Source organism: Filicampus tigris, chromosome 4 (genome assembly GCF_054856515.1).
Source record: "Filicampus tigris isolate MCC_2025a chromosome 4, RoL_Ftig_1.0, whole genome shotgun sequence".
NCBI lineage: Eukaryota > Metazoa > Chordata > Actinopteri > Syngnathiformes > Syngnathidae > Filicampus > Filicampus tigris.
The window spans coordinates 24,184,580-24,203,300 of record NC_141220.1 but is presented as its reverse complement, the minus strand read 5'-3'; the positions used below and the strand labels follow the sequence as shown (position 1 = coordinate 24,203,300).

The 18,721-nt window shown below is 39.4% G+C and overlaps 1 long non-coding RNA gene across 1 annotated transcript in view; it reads right to left on the bottom strand.

Moving 5' to 3' along the window:
* Positions 1-18,150, bottom strand: part of LOC147149034 (uncharacterized) — a 78,974-nt gene extending 60,824 nt beyond the window's left edge. The window contains exons 1-2 of the long non-coding RNA XR_015086566.1: positions 18,062-18,150; positions 16,970-17,003 (exon numbers count right to left, since the gene is read on the bottom strand). This is a non-coding gene — a long non-coding RNA (uncharacterized LOC147149034). The remainder of the gene's footprint in view (positions 1-16,969; positions 17,004-18,061) is intronic.
* Between the last annotated feature and the right edge of the window lie 571 nt (positions 18,151-18,721).

The following is an 18,721-nucleotide window of genomic DNA, read 5'->3' as shown; positions in this document are numbered from 1 at the left end:
GGTGACGTCGACTGTGTCGACTAGCCGGGACAGCCCTAGTTGTTTGTGTGTCTCAAGTGTGTGCATTTCACATTTATGTCCCAGGGAGCTACAGGACCTAACTTATATGTACAAAAGTAAGGTTTGTGTGAAAGTGGCATTGTCTGACTGAATGAAAACAACAAATCCATTTAGCAAGAAATATCAGGACCCGCGGAAAACGTGTTCCAAACGATGTAGTAACATATTTGCAAAGCTGTGAGGGGTGTATTCACTTTAGGGACATACTTGACATAAGTCTAGTAGTTCCACAATGTTTTGTGCATCATCATTTACTTTCTCGGGACTACATGTATTTGTTTTGCCCAATTTGTAGTGTTAACAGTGTAAGCTACGATTATCTTTCCAGTACATATTGTTATAAGGAAGCCGACAGCATTGAAAATGGTCAATGGTAATAAACTAAACTGTTTAGTGTCCATTGATTGGGAGTACATCGTTAATGTTTTCATAGAATCTTGTGTCTCCATCATGAACAATGTTCGTCTTCATGCAACTCTTAAGTTTATCTGGCTGGATCTAAACCAAAGGCCTCACGTCCACATGCTGGTGGCAAGAATCCCCCAGGCCAGAGCATGAGAACATTTTCTGCATCGTTGACTCGAGCAACCCAATCCAGAACAAATCCTTTAAATGCTTCATGTTGTGCCTTCAGACGAGGGTGAGTGGTATGATCTGTGTTGTTTTTGGGAAGAATACCATGATGGGTGAATTATAAACAAATGCAAAATAAAATGTCAACAGAGATGCATGATAATAGAGATCCTTGGAAATTTTAACTGGAGACATCGTTTGCTTGAAGCTTATGTAAACCTACCACATGAAAGACCAACTACCTCCATATACGGGCCACTTGAGAAAACAAATAAAACCAAAATGGGTAGATAGACATGCGAGTCTACCGCACAGGCGTCCAACTCTGGTCCTCGAGGCGTTTCCCTCCGCCAACAAACCTGACTCAAATGATCACGACCATTACCAGGCTCCTGCAGAGCTTATTGATGAGCTGATCATATGAATTAAGTGTTTCAGAGGCGGGAAACATTTAAAACATGCAAGATAGAGGCCCTCGAGGACCGGAGTTTGACACTTGCGGTCTACTCAAACGCGAATCGTCATTGGAGGAGGCAAATTTCTTCTAGCATGTAAAATTTGGAGACTGCCAACCTCTGCCAAATTCGAGGCCACCTTCGGCTCTAAAAGCTTGAACATCATGAAAACGTATCTGACCAGCGATGCACTAGTTGGGTGTTATTTTTAACTTCAAAAACTCTACACGCTAAACACCACCATGCCGGCATGCGCTTTGTCACCAGTGCTCCCCTTAACACCCACTGCTGTGAACTGTATTTTTTACGGGTAAATTTTCCCTCTCTTCACTGACGTTGACAAGTTCACTAGTCCATGTTTATCCATAAAACACTAATTGGCAAGACCCCATACTATCTTGGTTGTCTGCTCACCATGCTTACTGCTACAGGCACTCTCCATTCCACTAGCTTTATTAACCGCTTCTCCCCCTACAATCTTCATTACTTCAGAACATTCCTTTAAATGTTCTGCCCCAAACAACTGGAACACTCTTAAACAAATACAAACCCCAATTCCAATGAAGTTTGGATGTTGTGTAAAATTGAATTAAAAACAGAATACGATTTGGAAATAATTTTCAACCTAAATTCAATTGAACACACACAACAAAGACGGAAATGTTTCATTTCTTACAGGTGCACATATTTACTCCTTTTGAATTTGATGGAGCACATTCCAAAAAAGCTGGGAGATGACATCCTCACATGCACACACCCCTATATACAGTTTACACACACATACATACATTTAGTGAAAACTTACGGGATCGGAACATTTGATCAAAGCCTCTTATTGCTTTTATTTATTATTATAAAAAAATCAGATCACCCGCAGCTCATGCTTCGCAGACTACAGCCGTGTTGTGTGTATTTATATATATATATATATATATATATATATATATATATATATATATATATATATATATATATATATATATATATATATCAAGCCACACAGTACTAGATGAAACCGTTTGTCCGGAATGCCAAATCACCCATCAAAACATCACGGCAACTGCTAAATTATATTTTGACATTCAACAATTGTGTATGAACTGTAGTAGTTCACCCAAGGTAAATCCTATCTTGACGGACTAGGAGCTGCCTCATTGTTATCAGGAATTACCTGCAATTTATCATAGCGAGGATAAAATGCTTTTATATCATGTCGTTTAGATTATTGTAACGCCCCGCTCTCTGGTCTCACCAAAAAGAGTATTTCTTCCCTTCAACTACAGAACTCAGCCGCTCGGGTGCTGACGAGGACCAGAGGGCGGGAGCACATTCCACCAGTTTTAAAATCGCTGCATTGATAATTGTGTTTCAGGGTCGATTTTAAGGTACTTTTATTAGTTTATAAATGTCTTAATGGTCTTGGGCCATCTGATTTATCTGACTTGCTTTTACCATACCAACCCTCGCGGATCCTGCAGTCCTCTGGCGCCGGCCTTTTAATGATTCCTTCGGTGAGGACCAAAACGCATGGCGAGGCTGCATTCAGCCATTTTGGTCCTCGACTTTGGAATAGCCTGCCAGAGGACGTCAGGTCTGCAGAGACTGTTGATATTTTTAAGGGGAAGCTCAAGACATACCTTTTTAGTTTGGTTTTTAAATGTACAGCACTTTGAGTTGCATCTTGTGTGTGAAAAGTGCTATATAAATAAAATTTGATTTAAAAATATAAATACATATCGCTTCCTGCTTGACACCAATACAGTATAAAAATGAGAGCAAATGTTTCATCTGTGTGTATTCTCTCTCTTTTTTTGAGAGACTTGCTATTCAACATTATGAAAATATTAGACTAACAACCACATGTTCTCAACATGCAACATAGCCAAAACATATGAAAGCCAGCGTACGTAAAAAAAAAAAAATACTTGTTATTTGTTTCTTCATTTTTGCTTCTTATTACAGCACACAACAGGCATCGCATGCTACCCGTTCCGTGAAGTTGCACTTCTCTCCCATTGTAAAAGATGACATGTTGGCTCATGTGACTGATATTTTGAAAGTTCTGTATTTCAGTTCAGTTAGTGGTGAGTACATGCCACAAGACCTATCTACAAATGTTTGTGGAGAAAACTATATTTTATTATTATTACGTTGAGCAGATGTAATTTTTTTAAAGTGTCAACTGAATGACTGTGTGTCAAATTCCACAAAGATGGAATTTACTGCTCTCAACACCACAACAAAGGAGTTGTGTGCTCCTAGCGCTTCCCAGCCTTACCAACATACAGGAAAACACCTGATAACGAGTAAAAAATTAAATCTATGTCAGACTCTGAGTTACAAGATTAGTCTCCCTTGCCGTGTTATAGGTCTGTCTTCAGGAAAAAAAATACTGAATTGAAGGTGCAAATTCTGACATTGTTGAACTTAAATGCATCAGTGGTTGAAACTGGCCATAACCTACATACACAAGTCCTCTCTGTTTCACTGGATATTTTTGCCGCCTTACGAGCAAAAGTTGAGGGGGGAAGAGAGCGAGGGTGACGGATCGAGGTCGTTTTCTAAGTGCCGTCCTCTGCGCCCATGTGAGGTGGCATAGCTCTGGGGATCTAAACATGGACAAAAACAACATTGTGGAGCCAACAAACATCTATTGGAAGGGTAATTAAATTAAAAACAAATTATTAAATATTTAACTCTCCATCACACGCGATTATAGTGAATGCAGTCGTTGTAATAATGGCGGCAGCCCTGCGCTTTCAGAAAACCCCAAAGGCTTGTCTTTTAATGGCACACTGCCGTTACCATGTTTCACGCCGAATTTCTCCTCGCAGTTTGTTGTGATAAAAAAAAAAAAAAAAAACGCGAGCACCAAGATCGCAATCACTTTAACAGCTGACGTGCCTCTTTGAATCATGTTGGTGAATTCAAAACAAATCCGCAATAACAAAACTATGTCAACTCGTTTTGCCCCAAGTACCGGTAGCATTATCGTACAGTGAATATTAGGGGGCCAAATAAATTTTTTTTAACAGTTTATCAGGTTGTGTGTGTGTGTGTGTGTGTGTGTGTGTGTGTGTGAGTGCAAGTATGTTTGTGGATATAGGTCTTTGTACGTTGGGAGTGTGTCTTTTTACATTGTATTTCGGATGCTTTTTATTGCACAGTACTTTGAGTTGCATTTTTATGTGTGAAACTTGCTATAGAAATAAAATCTGATTGAAAACAACACTATATTATAATTTCCAAATACATACTTGGGGGGGAGAAAAAAAATACAGCGAAGGCGCTACAACTCTGTGTCTGTCTGCCAAACGTGGCGTATTAGCTGGCTTCCTCACTCAGTCCATTCACTGAAGTGCTGCGTTGAACCCACTCGGTGCATTTTCATGCAGTCGTACATGTGGTATTATGAATAGCGTTAGGTACTATTGTAATGAATAATTCTTAAGCATTACCATAGGGACCATATTAAAACGTTGTTACCCTTGTTATGACGTTGGTGCTGCTAGTAAAAGGTACACAAAAATAAAATACACCGGGGATTTGCATTTGTCGTTTGGATATTAATCAGCCAACATCTCCATCCTCACCAATCGTGAACGTTATGGAGCCGGTCCGCAGGACAATTTTCTGGTATTAACATAAAAAGTTGCGAGTCATTAATACTTTAACTACGGCGTGCCTGTCAATTTGACGGCTCTACTTAAATCTTACGCACGTTGCGCAGGGACGGCGCCGCCAGGTTTCCATAGCAACCAGCGACTGCATTGAGAAACGCTGCTGGTCACCATGTTCTATGAAAAAATCGTATAGAGTAGAGGAGGCATTACATCAGCTTCAAAATATCGATGAGCCTGGATGAAATGCTCGGCTGAGACAACGAGTCCGAGTAAAAAAGTCCCGCTGCCCCAGCCAAGAAGAGCCATGCCGCGCGCGGTAAAATAGGCTCTTAGATGTGACTGACATGACATTGTGGGTAGTACAAGCCAGAGAGACAAAACAAATGAGCTTCTGTGGTGCTAATAGACATAATTCCCCTAGGGAAAGAAAGAGTTCCGGAATGTGAGCTGTTTTGTATACCGTACTTCTGAATTATTTTCTCTTGTTTGTATGCGTTTTAGAAAACAGACAAATTTAGAGTCTAAAGACCGTAATGCGCATGTTTTTGTTAACCTAAGGCAAGAGTTTAACAAACTCGAGGTATGTTAACACCAAACACAATTTAGTTTGTATAGACACTAACCCGTGTGTTTTTGTAAACACATTTTAGAGTCTTCAATGAACATAACATACTGTACATGTTTTTGAGAGCAATTTAGTCTGCAGTGAGCTAAACATCCATTTCGCCTTCCCAAGAATCAATCTCGGAATCCTCCCTTCCATCCGCTTTCTCATCGACTGTGCTGATTATAATAATCAAAGGAAGACTCATGAATCTTAAAGTTAGTCAAAATAAGGAGAGCCTGCACACAATCAGTGAATAAATACCGGTCCAGATGTAACCGCAACCGATTACCAAGTAACTCACAAACATAGGGCAAGTTCGGAAATCAACTCTGACGCGCGTCCACTACTCTGTGGAGTGTGTGTGTGTGCGTGTTCGGAGAGGCAGAGCACACTCCCCTCCCCTTAATTTCCAAATGTGCCCTCTGTTCTAAAACAATCAGTAGCTCGTGCCTGTGAGTCCGTTCCCTTGGAATAATCGAACGGCACATTTCAACAACGCTCTGCGTTTCCGAATGGTCGGAGTGAACCAGAGCGCGCTCTGAGATTATTTCCGAATGCACCAATAATCACATCAAAATCAGTAGCTCGGCATGAAAGGTAATGTGAGATGGGCTGATGTACAACAACAACCATATTGTCACCTTGTCCCTCTTCAATGGCTTTGAAACTCCTGACGGTCATCAAGTTGGGTGGCGTGACTCACTTGTGGAGACTTGCCAACCTTTTTTAAAGGTCATGAATCATGTTGGTGGTTATTTTGGGTACCAAAAGAATTTGACACAAGTACTTTCTTCATGACTGCCAAAGTAATGGGCTCACACATTTCATATTGGGCTTGATAGGACTTATTGCATTTTGTCCCTGAGCCTCCTGATGTTTGTTGGTTTTACACGGCATGTTTACATATCATTTTCACACAGGAAAAAGGTCTTAAAATGGTAATCATTTTACATATTGCATGAAGTGATTTTTACAGTATTTGGAGAAATGTCAAAAAGTCACGATATAATCTTATTAGGAGATACTGCAATTCTACAAAAACAATATTACAAGTAAAGTTAGTGTTACAATATTGTTTGAAAAGTCTTTTACAAGAATAAAATTGTAATTTCATAAAAATAAATAGGAAATATTGAAGGGTAAGGGTGAGGAAAAGCGATGATTGTACCTAGGGTGAAGACACTTCCCAGCATGCTTTGCAGGGCAATTTTATCATGAACCAAGCTAGACAAAAAAAAAAAAAAGCATACTCTGCGCTACTTGCAGAGAGTGCGCGCGGTGGATGCTGCAGGCACGCGCACCGTAGTATCGATAACATGACGTAATCATCGTATTCGGCGTGTAAGCATCAACTTTCAAAATATTGATCTGTTGACACTAATAAACACGTGTGAAAAAGAATACATTAAACAAAGACTAGCAAAAGTGTTCTCCCCATTTAAAAAAAAATATTTCCTATACTAACCTCACTTTAAAACAATTTGACCCGCCACAAACCAATTAAAACCTCTGACTAACAAAGGGTGTCTTGGATGTCGAATGGGAATATCATGAGGACATGCAGTTTTATTCTTAGTCTGCTAATCGTGTTGGCTGAAAGGGAATCTCCACTTCCTGTTTACAAGTGCACTGTAATCTGGGATGATTTTAGATTACACTCGAGGGGCTATGAAAGCTGTTCGGTGCATTAAAACCCTGTCCACATTCCTTATGCAGAACAAATCAGATTTAAGAGAAACGGCAAGAAATGAGGCAGATTTCCATTTAATTGAATATACTTTTTTGTACCCAAAGGGAAATTTGTCATTGACACTCAACTGGTCCTGCAGTTTACAGTCGGCAGCATCATTATACACACATCAAGGGTGATAAAAAAAAAAAAGAAATCAGTCCCGAAATAACTAAACGAGTTCAGTACAGTACACACCAACCTACATATTTGCATTCCTGACCTTAATAGACGTAGGAATAAAAGAATGTAACGGTTCAACCTGCCCCGAGGACCTCTAAACTCAAACATTATTTAAAGATCATTTGCTGGCTAATTTCCTATGCACATCCACTTAGCGGCTGGGAGTATCGTGAGTGGATTGAATTGTTTACAACTGTTTAACCAAGATAGCATTTAGCTGCCAACACATGACCGTCGTGATGTGATGGCGACGATGATGATGATGCAGACCGGAGCAAGCTACAAGCTTACAAGAGGGATAGTGACTGGATGTCAACTGAAATTGCAGCTTTGAATACATAAGGTCACAAGCCGGTAACAGGGTATCATTACTACATGCAACAACATGGAGAATGCAGCTCGGCATGTCGAACATTTTTTTTTTATGATCACAGCTGCTGGAATGTCCTGTGGGACATCTACCGTTCAGTCTGACCAGTTTGAGAAAATTTGCTGTCGCTTTGAGAACAGATATATGATAGTGTGACTCAATGCATTATTTTCTTTAAGAGGAAGTCACCCCCCCAAAAATTTTTGCAATGGGGTTGCACGGTATACCAGTACCAGTATAGTATCCCAATACTAGAGTTTTTAAAACGGTACTATACCAGCATTTAAAAACAAACAGTACTTTTGTTTAATTTTATTGAATTGGTAAATTGGAGCCTGTCTCTAAGCGCAGCCAGCGAGTTTGAGGTAGTTGGCCAAGCGCCTCCGCCTCTACATGCTCCGGCTGAGAGAGAAAGTGAAGTCGCGCAGATAAACCAGGTGGAAGACAATAACAGACGGCAGCTGCAGAAAAGCCCGTACTGGTCGAAAAAACATAGGCAGGAAGTACGATGTGGAAGCACTTCAGGTTCAAACCGAATGAAAAAGGCGAGGCAATGAACACAGAAGCACCGCAGTGCAAGCGGTGCTACAAAAGTCTGCCTCGCGAAATGAGGCAACACGTCAAATTTGTTCAACGACTTCTGTGAAGAACGACAGATGATTAAGTTGTTCACTAGTTCACTACACTGTAAATGTCAATAAAAGAAGTATAAAGCTCCTTCCAACCCAGTATTTACCTTCAGTAGCCAATAAAACAGAGAGCTACTACATGTCCAGGCGGTGAAATTAAGCTGTTATATTTGCCAAATGAGTGATTTTTGCTTGTTTAGTAATTTATGAAGACCAGTGGGTCTTAAAAAAAAATAAAATAAAATAAAAAAAGTCCATCATAGCTTTGTGTAGAAGCTTTCAATTAAAGTATTGCGAAAAAGAAGAGACACAATGTGTGTCTCAGCCATGATTTTTGATCGTTCGTTAGCAGAGCCCTAAGAAACTGTGATGTCATTTTCAGTTGGCTGAAAGTGGCAAAATGGCCTCCATTTGAGATGGCAAAAATCAGTTGGATTTTGCTACTTTACTCACATTCCACAAACGCAATATTAAATCGGAATGCCGTGGGTCTGCATAGAACAAATTCTTGTAAAGACATTTTTTGGGTTGCCCGCTTTAATCACTTTTTCCCACTATGATTTACGCATGTTAAATTGGACGTCGCAATCATGGCTATCACCAGTATAGATGTGTCTGTTTTGTCAGTGTAGTGCAAGTGCATAATAGTCCACGTTGCTTGAGGCTTAATGGCTGCTTTTTGCCCACATCCTGTTTCATGAACGAAACTTGAACAGTAATGAACAGCAGCTCTGATGTGACCTGAGGAAGGGGGGAAAAAAACTAACAGGATAAGCTTTCATCATAATCAAGCTTAAAAAAAATTGCAGTCATCTGACTGCAGATGTCCACAGTGTTTTCCAAAGTCTTCTTTCAGTTTTATTTTTATCCCAACAATTCCCTGAAGACCTTCAGGAAAAATATGTAGCACTTGTGCGGGTGCCCTGACATGTCGTTTAACCATAGTTACCCCTCTAAAGGGACAGAGGAATTAAAAAAATATATGTAAACTTTCATTTAATTCTCGGGAAGTGTCAGACCTCACTGTCATGAAAGCTTTACAAATGTAAAGACATTTTATGTGTTGTAACCAAGTAACGACCGGCATACTTCCAGCTATTTTAAATAGTAAACCATTTCGCATGTCTCACTTATCTTAGATAGATGCTATACTTTCATGCGTCCATCGCAGTCTCAAGATAATCCCAGAGTGTCCACATTTCCTTTAAAAGTCTTTCAAAGAAAATCCAGAATATTTTTCCCTTTTTAAAATGACACTTAAAGATCAAGTGTGAAGTAAACTTGGCCAACCATCTTTAGAGTAATACTAACATCTAAATCTATTTTAAGCATAATTTCATTCGGGTCACAACCCACCTCAATTAATGATTTGACCCATAGCAACGCGCATAACGAAAATGCATATGTTCGGCAATCTCCAGTAATCTTCGGCAAGTGAGGACATTCAAAGAAGGCCGAGTCGCCAGTCAGTCATTGTACTGCATTGTTGATTGTCCCGTTAACTGCTCTTTGCCATTGATGTTTTTTTTTGGGGTGAAATTTTAAGTGCCAGCAAGGAAGCAAAAAAAAAAAAAAAGTGGGTATTTGTGGCAGTGTGAAAAGCAGCTGAATACAGATTCCTGAGACTGCAAATCAAGAAAAAAAAAAAAATCACCTTTTTATATCAGTCATTTTAAAATGAATGCTGACCAGAAAACCAGGTTGTCTCAAATGAGAAGCTGATTTAATTTCCGAACAATCTTCCATCAGAAAAACTCACTTTGTGGCAAAAAAAGAAAAAGAAAAAAAAAAAAAGTACGAGACAGTGAGGCTTACTGTGTTTAATGAGACCCGAGGGCACAAAATATACATTTATGGCCCACATAGGGTCTATACCGTGATGACTCAAAAAAATATCTTCCGGTAGGACTGTTAGCTGATGATGTTTCGACTGGGTCATGTGTGTCGGAAAACAAAGCCTCAGTGTTTTAATACATTCAGAAAGAGGAAAAACACTGTTAAGATCACAGAAGAATGTTTGTCCTCACAAGTCTCTGCCATTGCTTAGACAGAATTTGCGATTGTGGAATTTCACAAGACCGTCTGTTGTAGTACGTCAGTGGATTCCGATATGGACACTTCATCACAACCTCTGACCCCTACTGCTTTCATCTGACGCCAAGGAATAATGAAAAAAATAAAATAAAAATCAACATTTGATGGCTGATAAAGCTCAGTTGTTTGTATCCTGTATGGAAAATTTTACCCAGTTTTGGGGTGATTGAAAAGTGATAGTAGACTTGAATCCAAAACCACACACTATTTTGCATTAACAAAAATAATGCTAAACACCAATGTTATTTGCCTTTTGTACAGCAAACATACTTGTAATCAAAGACAATTTAGTGTTCAGTGAAGCTAATGTACAATATGTGTTATGACAATCCTATGTGGTTTTGTAAATGATAAAGAACAAAGTAGTCTTGAGTGCAGGTAACGTGCGTGTGTGGTGAAGTTCATGGCTGGTGAAGCACTAATATTTTGCAGATGGATGAGCCAAACAAACGCATATTTACCAGTAAATTAGCAGCCAGACAGTTAAAACATGTTTGAAAAAGAATATCAGATTTTTTATTACTTGTATTGGGCCATAAAGAATGTTTTTTCCAGCATTATATAGAGCGTGTATTAGCAATTGTAATTTTTAGTTCATGTGTTAACTTTGAGCGGTGTGAGGTGTGAGAGTTCATAAACTGAACAGCACGTCGTCCCTTGCTCTTTGATGTTAACCGCGGGACTGCGGGTGTGCTTTGAGGAGGATGGAAACAACCCTGGCACACAAAAAAAAAAAAAATGTCCTGAATTTCTTTACAGCATACTCACTTCCTCCTTCCGCTATAAGGACAGAAGTCGATTTGTCTCAACGTGCCATTACTGGTGTCATGGCAGAAGACCCAAAAAACTAAGTATTGTTTAAACAAAATTAAATTCATTACCTCATCTTTCACGCAGCCACTGGAAATAGAAATGCAATTCAGTCCAAGTTGCAGGCCAGCGAGAGCTCAGGATTTCACGTCACTATGCGCTGGTGCGCATGGGAAATGTGGTTGACTTTCGTCAGGACACTACCGCTTTTGTCCACATGGCGCCGCCATAATCAACAAAAACTGACAGTGTTTTCTTTAATAAACGTGAGTTTGCTGACTAATGCCTCCTAATCCGTAGTAGACGCTGCAATATATGTTAGGGTACCACAACAGGACATGCATGCAGCGTTCCATCAGACACACACGGGAATCTGTGTGCTCATACTACAGCTAGCTTTCAGAAATGACTGTCCCAATGTGAGAAATGAAATCTGGCATCAGGCAGATGCTTTAGATGCTTGTTTATCACCGCCGTGCTGCTATGAAAGGGAGATTTACTGTATATCGTTTTAAGTAATTTTGTGAAATGTGCCCGGACTTTCGGACTCTGTTGTTATCGCTCACTCGGGTAGCCATGACACCATTACCCACAATACTTCTGTTTACATCACGGATGACCCGGATTACCACTACTGCGTGTGTTGCAGACAGGCATGACATGAGAGAGCAGCTAAAGTCAACATGCCGTTGCGAATCGATTTTTATGCATTACATCCCTATTTCTTTTCATAAAAGTCTGCATTTTCTTTTTTGAGCTTCAAAATGTCTCTCTCAATGGAGATTTTTGCAAGTAGTGGTGGGCAATATGGCAAATATACAGTACGATTATTAAAAAATAATCACGATCATGATTTTTTTTTTTATAGGACTAATTTGCACATTTTTGACCATTTTCCTCATGTTAAACAAAACATATTTAAAATGTATATAAAACCCTAAAAGAAAAAAAGACATTTTAAGACAGCTAAGCTTTCTGAACAGGTTTTAATTTGAATAGTGCCAATTTTTATCAAAATGTGCAGTGAATGTAAACATAAAAGGAAACATAACATTAGTGCAATTGTGCAGTCCTGCACCTGAGCTCATATCGTGCAATACCCAATATTCCCCACTACTGTAATACCGTGCAATATCAATCAATCAATCACATTTTATTTATATAGCACTTTTCATACATAAAAATGCAACTCAAAGTGCTTTAAAACATTCAAAGCAAAACATAGAATTATCTTCAATCAAAAGAAAAGATAAATTATTTAAAAGTTGTTGAAAGCCAAACTAAAAAGGTGTGTCTTGAGCTTCCTCTTAAAAATATCAACAGTCTCTGCAGACCTGACATCCTCTGGCAGGCTATTCCAAAGGTGAGGACCAAAACGGCTGAATGCAGCCTCGCCATGCATTTTGGTCCTCACCCTTGGAATAAATAAAAGGCCGGCGCCAGAGGACCTCAGGATCCGCGAGGGCTGGTATGATAAAAGCAAATCAGATAAATAAGATGGCCCAAGACCATTAACACATTTATAAACTAATAAAAGTACTTTAAAATCGATCCTGAAACACACAGGGAGCCAATGCAGCAATTTCAAAACTGGCGTAATGTGCTCCCGCCCTCTGGTTCTCGTCAGCACCCGAGCGGCTGAATTCTGCAGTAGTTGCAGTGGTGAAATGCTCTTTTTCGGGAGGCCAGAGAGCAGGGCATTACAGTAATCTAAACGACAGGAAATAAAGGCATGCATCAGCACTTCCGTGTTAGCCTGAGAGAGAAACGGGCGGACTCTGGCGATATTCTTAAGGTGATAAAAACCAATCTTGGTTACATTTTTAATATGAGGAATAAAACTGAGCTCAGAGTCAAAAATGACGCCAAGGTTCTTCACACAGTGTGAGGGATTAAAAATGTGTAGTTTTGGTAAAAGCTTCTCTCTCTGACCTTCGGGACCGATAACTAAAACCTCAGTCTTGTCCTGATTGAGCTGTAGGAAATTATCTGCCATCCATGACTTGATATCTAAAATGCAATTTAAAAGAGTATCAATGGGTCCTGTGTCATCAGGAGACACGGCAATATACAGCTGCGTGTCATCAGCATAGCTGTGAAAGCTGATGCCGTGTCCCCTGATGACATCCCCGAGGGGAAGCATATAAAGATTAAAAAGTAGGGGGCCTAAAATCGAACCTTGAGGAACCCCACATTTAATTTCATGAGTTTTAGAGGAACAAGTATCCATACTTACAAAGAAATATCGGTCTGTGAGATAGGAATAAAACCAGTAAAAAACAGTACCAGAGATGCCCACTAGATTTTTAAGTCTATTTAATAATACTCAACATTCCCCACTACCGTTAGTCTAGTTTTATGTTTATCCAATGCTGTTCCTTACATTTCACTACAGCACTGCAGCACTGTCACTTAGAGTATTTTTCCTCTGTACTATGTACAGGCCAAAATGAGTGTTCCTCATACTTTTTATGTAGATGTATGCTGGTGTGTATATACATGTGTAAATACACATGTTACTGCTTATATTTACATAGGTTTGATCCCGAATGTTTGCCGTCAATGTTATACATTAATGGCTACATTATGCCGCCGCCCCTGTGTGACCTATATCTTTGCTGCTGTAACAATGAAAATTTCCCCACTGTGGGATCAATAAAGGCATTCTTATCTTATCTTCTTATCTAAAACAAAAACACGAGTAACGCGAGTCTAGTACTATGAAGAGTCTTTTAAACCACTTCTTTTAATGGGAATCATGTCTTCAGCAAGGTAATAAGTCACTGCCTCAGTTACTTCTTTACACTGCTTTTTTTTTTTTTTTTTTTTTTTTTTCATATGGAGTGCCCTTGTTAAATGACTGTGTTATCATGGGTTGTGTTAGCTTGGAGCTAGCGGCTGCCTCTGGCTACCATGCGTCTGATCTCCGTTTGCTTCGGCTGTCGGCGTACTTTTTTGGGTGCTGTCTCCGCAAGTCATTAAACAGCAATCTGTCTGTCTGCAAACTTGACAAATAACTGGTTTGCACTTTCTCCTCTGAGGAAAAGCCAAACCAAATTAACACTGTGGATGTGGAGTTTCTTTTCGAGACCAACTCTGCTCCGTGGTGACTTTCCGCTATAGCTTCTCGCTATACAAACAAACAGGGAGGCAAGGAGTGTCGCGTACGGTGCACTGTGCATGCTGAGATTGGTTGGTCGGGTATGCATCAGCAGCTTTGAGCCGCTATAGAGCTAAACTGTATAGAATGTGCCCTGTAGACGATCAAACGATCTTTCGGCTTTATGAGATCATCAACACGTTTAAGTCCTTAACGATCCAATATCATCATATCGCCCACCCCTAGTTGCAAGCAAAGAAGTCTTCCTTGATCAGTTTTACTCCAAATCATTGTATTGAGTCTTTTTAAAGCAACACTGTGTCATATGTCAGTTTTTGATTACGGCAACGCCATGTGGACAAAAGTGGTACACTACCATCCCCCCATTAACACATTTTCAAAATGTGTTAATTTTGTTAGGAACATGTAATAGTACATTTACAGTACATTTACAGTACAATCATTTCATGTAAGGTCATAACACAAGGGTGTTAGTGATACTTCAGTTGATAATTTTGCACATTTCAAATGTGTCTGATAGTTAAACTTCAACTATCACATCTAAAGACAGGTTGACAGATTGATTTATGTCAGCATATTGCCCAACTCCAGGCTTAACACATATTCACAGACACAGGATTTTCTTCGTGAAACTGCCACCCTAATATTTCCAGTAAGCCATCCGCGGAGCCATTTCAGGCAAAATAACCCCCAAACCTACGTGAAATGTTCATTTCATGTTCAGAAAGTTTCATTTTTAAAACGCAGTTGTTGCAGGAAAGTTGCGGTGTTTAAACAAGGTCGTGGGAAAGTGCGATTTCGTGGGATTTTTTTGATTTCGCCTTAATAGTTGCCATCGCAACTTTGTGAAATCCTGGAGGGTCCATTTTAATACAGACTGAGGTGTACATGGGACATTTCCATTCCGTTTGGTCATTGGGAATCATTCAAATCGGAATACATGGCTCCATGTAAACTCAGCTAGTGTGGCTTCCACAGCCAAAATTAAAGGAGGCTACCATACCTACCATAGTGCGGCAATTGCACCTGACTGCTGCCCATAGATCGAGGTTGGACTAAATATGGGTGGAGCTAAACGTTTGACTCAGCGCAGTGTAAGTGGTAGCAACAGCCATTTTGACGTCCATTCTGAGTGAACAGAGGGTTGTAGAGCCATGAAAGTACGTCCAACAAAAAAACAAAACAAACAACAACAACAAAAAAAAAAAAGAGTCGACATTGATTCCCATTGGGTTCAAAAGATGTCATTCACATAGAAATGAGTGGGATGGGTGAAATACCACATGTCGCCAGCAGAGGGCGCACTCTCTGGATGGTTGCGGTAAGTACAATGTAGGTTTGGGTCAGTGATAGGTGCTTAGGGGTCGAGAAGCCGCCCAAAGTGTCTGTGGTTGAAGCTAGGTTTCATGATAAGGTGAAGGTGATTAACAAAATAAAATAAACATTTGACGTGGCTCGACAAGACCTATCCGCACATACCTTCGGCTCCACATGGGTGTCTCAAAGCTGGACCAAAGGTAGAAAAATACCTTCCCCCCCCATAGGAATGAATGGGATTTTCATGAGTTGTGTGTAACCCTTTAAAAAAAAATAAAAAAATTTCCCCCAGAACCATGTTTTAAGAGAACATTTTGGGTCATTTGCAGTCGTTCGCGTGCAAAATGAGTGTGTTTGGGCGGAGTCAAACGTTTAGGTTCAGCCAATCCTCAATCTGTGCTCTGTAGCTAGGGCTTACTCTAGCAAGTAGGCGGAATTCTGTCTGCGTCCCCTCACGCTTTATCCGTGATTTTACGCACACAGCAAAACCAAGAGAGACAAAACACTTGCCAATAGCATCCTCTATTGCAGTACAGTCATTTTACCAACAGAAGGTACTGTTGTACTGTGATAATTCTGCTTTTATGAATGCTTGCACAAGAAGCCAGGGAAGGCTGGCTGCTGGCACCCGCACTTTGCATCCACATGTGTATTTGAAGAGGAAATATGAAAATTTGACAACAAAAAAAACATGGAAACGTTGGGATTAAAATATAAAGTGTATATTAGAAAACTTAAATTGAAAAGAATTATGAAACGTTTGTTTTGTGAAGACAGGAAAAAAAATTCAGCAATTCAATTGGATGTTTGTTTTTGTAAAAAAAAACATTTAGTCTTCAGTGACACTATTATACAGTTGAAAAATGTCAATTTTTGTCATTTTTTAAAACTTTACATTAATGGGGTGTCTGATTCCACAGGACAGCAACGATATGAGTCTTTGAAATTATTAAAGAATTTAGTCTAACGAACTGTACATGTCTTTACGCTTAATTTTTACTCTGCTTAGACTGGGAACAAATATAGTATTTTTAGAGTAAAATGTACTCGATGAAATTTACTGTGTGGAAGATAATGTGTTTTTGTAATAATCCGACAAATAGGCTGTCATCAACAAATCTAACACATGTATATGTTTTGGTTAAGGTGCGACACAATTAAGTGTTTTATGTAGCTAATGTACCAGATTTGGGAAACGGAAAAGCAACATTTTGTAAATAGCAAGTCTTCAAAGAAGTTAACGTGCTTTGTAAACAGAGACAATTTAGTCATCAATGAAGCTAACTTACCTGGTTTTGTCATCAAAGAACACCATTTAGTTTTCAGTGAACAATGAATATTTCTCCACCACACTAACACTCTGAGCCAGTGTTTGATTTGAAGCAAGTGACAGCCTACCTGAGCCTATGGTCTGCCTGAATGGTTTTCCATCCTGTTGTGAAGAAAATACAAAGTTTTATTCATGACTGGAAAAAAAAAAAATCATAGCAATAACATCTCAGTGAGACATTTATACTGTGTCTACTACCAGTGGGTATGTGACCATTGACTCGTTTCCGCCATTTTTCGTGGTCACATCACGCAGGTCTGTTTTGCACTCCTCCCAGAAAAACTTAGCTCTGGCTTGTTAAAAGTGTGTTTTCTGTATCTATTTTAAGATATGTACAATGGAATCTCCTCTGTTGCCTCATTGTCAATTCGATGATTTTCATGCAGTATGTTTATTGCACAAACGCCAGAATAACTCATCTTTGACCACCTGAAAGCTAACCAGCACATTATATTGACCTATTGCACACAATTTTGAGGTAGTTGGGGACATGCAGAGTTTCATCAAATTTGTACAACACGGAAGAAAATTATAGTGTGGGAAAATTTGTGTCGCATAACCTTGAATTCTGAGAGATGTAGGAGAGCCATCCACTGTGATAAGCACACAGCGATGGTGTGTGTCAACTTAATTGCATCTAATTGAAATGTAATTAATGAATGCAATTAATTATCTATAATTACGATTACTTGGCATGTGAACTTGAAAAATTTTTTGTGGTGTATCATCTTTATTGTTACACACATCTATACTGGTACACACACTGTGAGTCCTCGAGATCTCAGTTTCATTCTTTTTCTTAAAAACTGAGCACAGGCCATTCCATCGTTTTGAATTATTTTCCCGCTTTTTGAATGCCTTTAAAATCTCGTGCCTACCTTAGTTCTTAACATAATGACACGATTTAACCATCGTTTTGTTCCTTTATTCTAGCTCTTTGCGGTGACATTGGTCATGCTGGGCAGTGTTGTAACGTACCTATTACTTGCAACATTTACTACCAAAGACTGTACGAGCAAATAACGCTAGCTCGCATGTCTAACGGCGCATGTTAATATCTGATTATGCTAACTGTAATGGTTAGAAAAAAGCACTAAATAAACGACAGTTCAAGGATTGTTTTTAAAAAACAGAGTTAGAAAAGTCAAGAATAAACATACCAATTAAAGACTGTGGCCAGGTGTTCGCGGCTTCTTTCATTTAATGGCTGATTACAAGCGGCCTTGTATTTACCCAGGTGCTGCTTTATACGAACTTTAAGGCGGAAGTCGTCACGCCGTCATGTCAAACTGACCAATGAAAACGCTTCTAACATCGTTCAGAGGCGGACCCGCCCACAAGATTGAAGTTATTCGCAACCAAACCTCAGAAGTTAAACTTCTAAACTTGCAACCAAAATGTCAAAACTTTCAACCAAAACTCTAGAACTTGCTACTAAAACTTTGGAATATTCAAACAACAGAGAACTTTTTTTTACATTTCAAATCCATTACGTTTAAGAATCAGTGTGTTTGTGCATGTGTGTGTGTTTGCAAAGGTTGTTTGCAAATCCATTTTTGTTTGATTGCAATAAGAAACACATACAGAATGTTACAAAACACAAAACAGTCTTTTCACTGCCCATTTGTTTCAGTTATGGCGTGTAAAACAAGTGTGACAATGATCTCTGCCAGGAAAAAAAGGACACTTTCAAAGTACTGTTTGGCCCGTTTTATGCAACCGTAGCTATATATGCAATTTAATGCATATCTGCATAAAAAGTGCTACTGCAGCTCTGAGAACAGGAAATGTTGAATCCATCCATTATCCTTTGCGGGGTT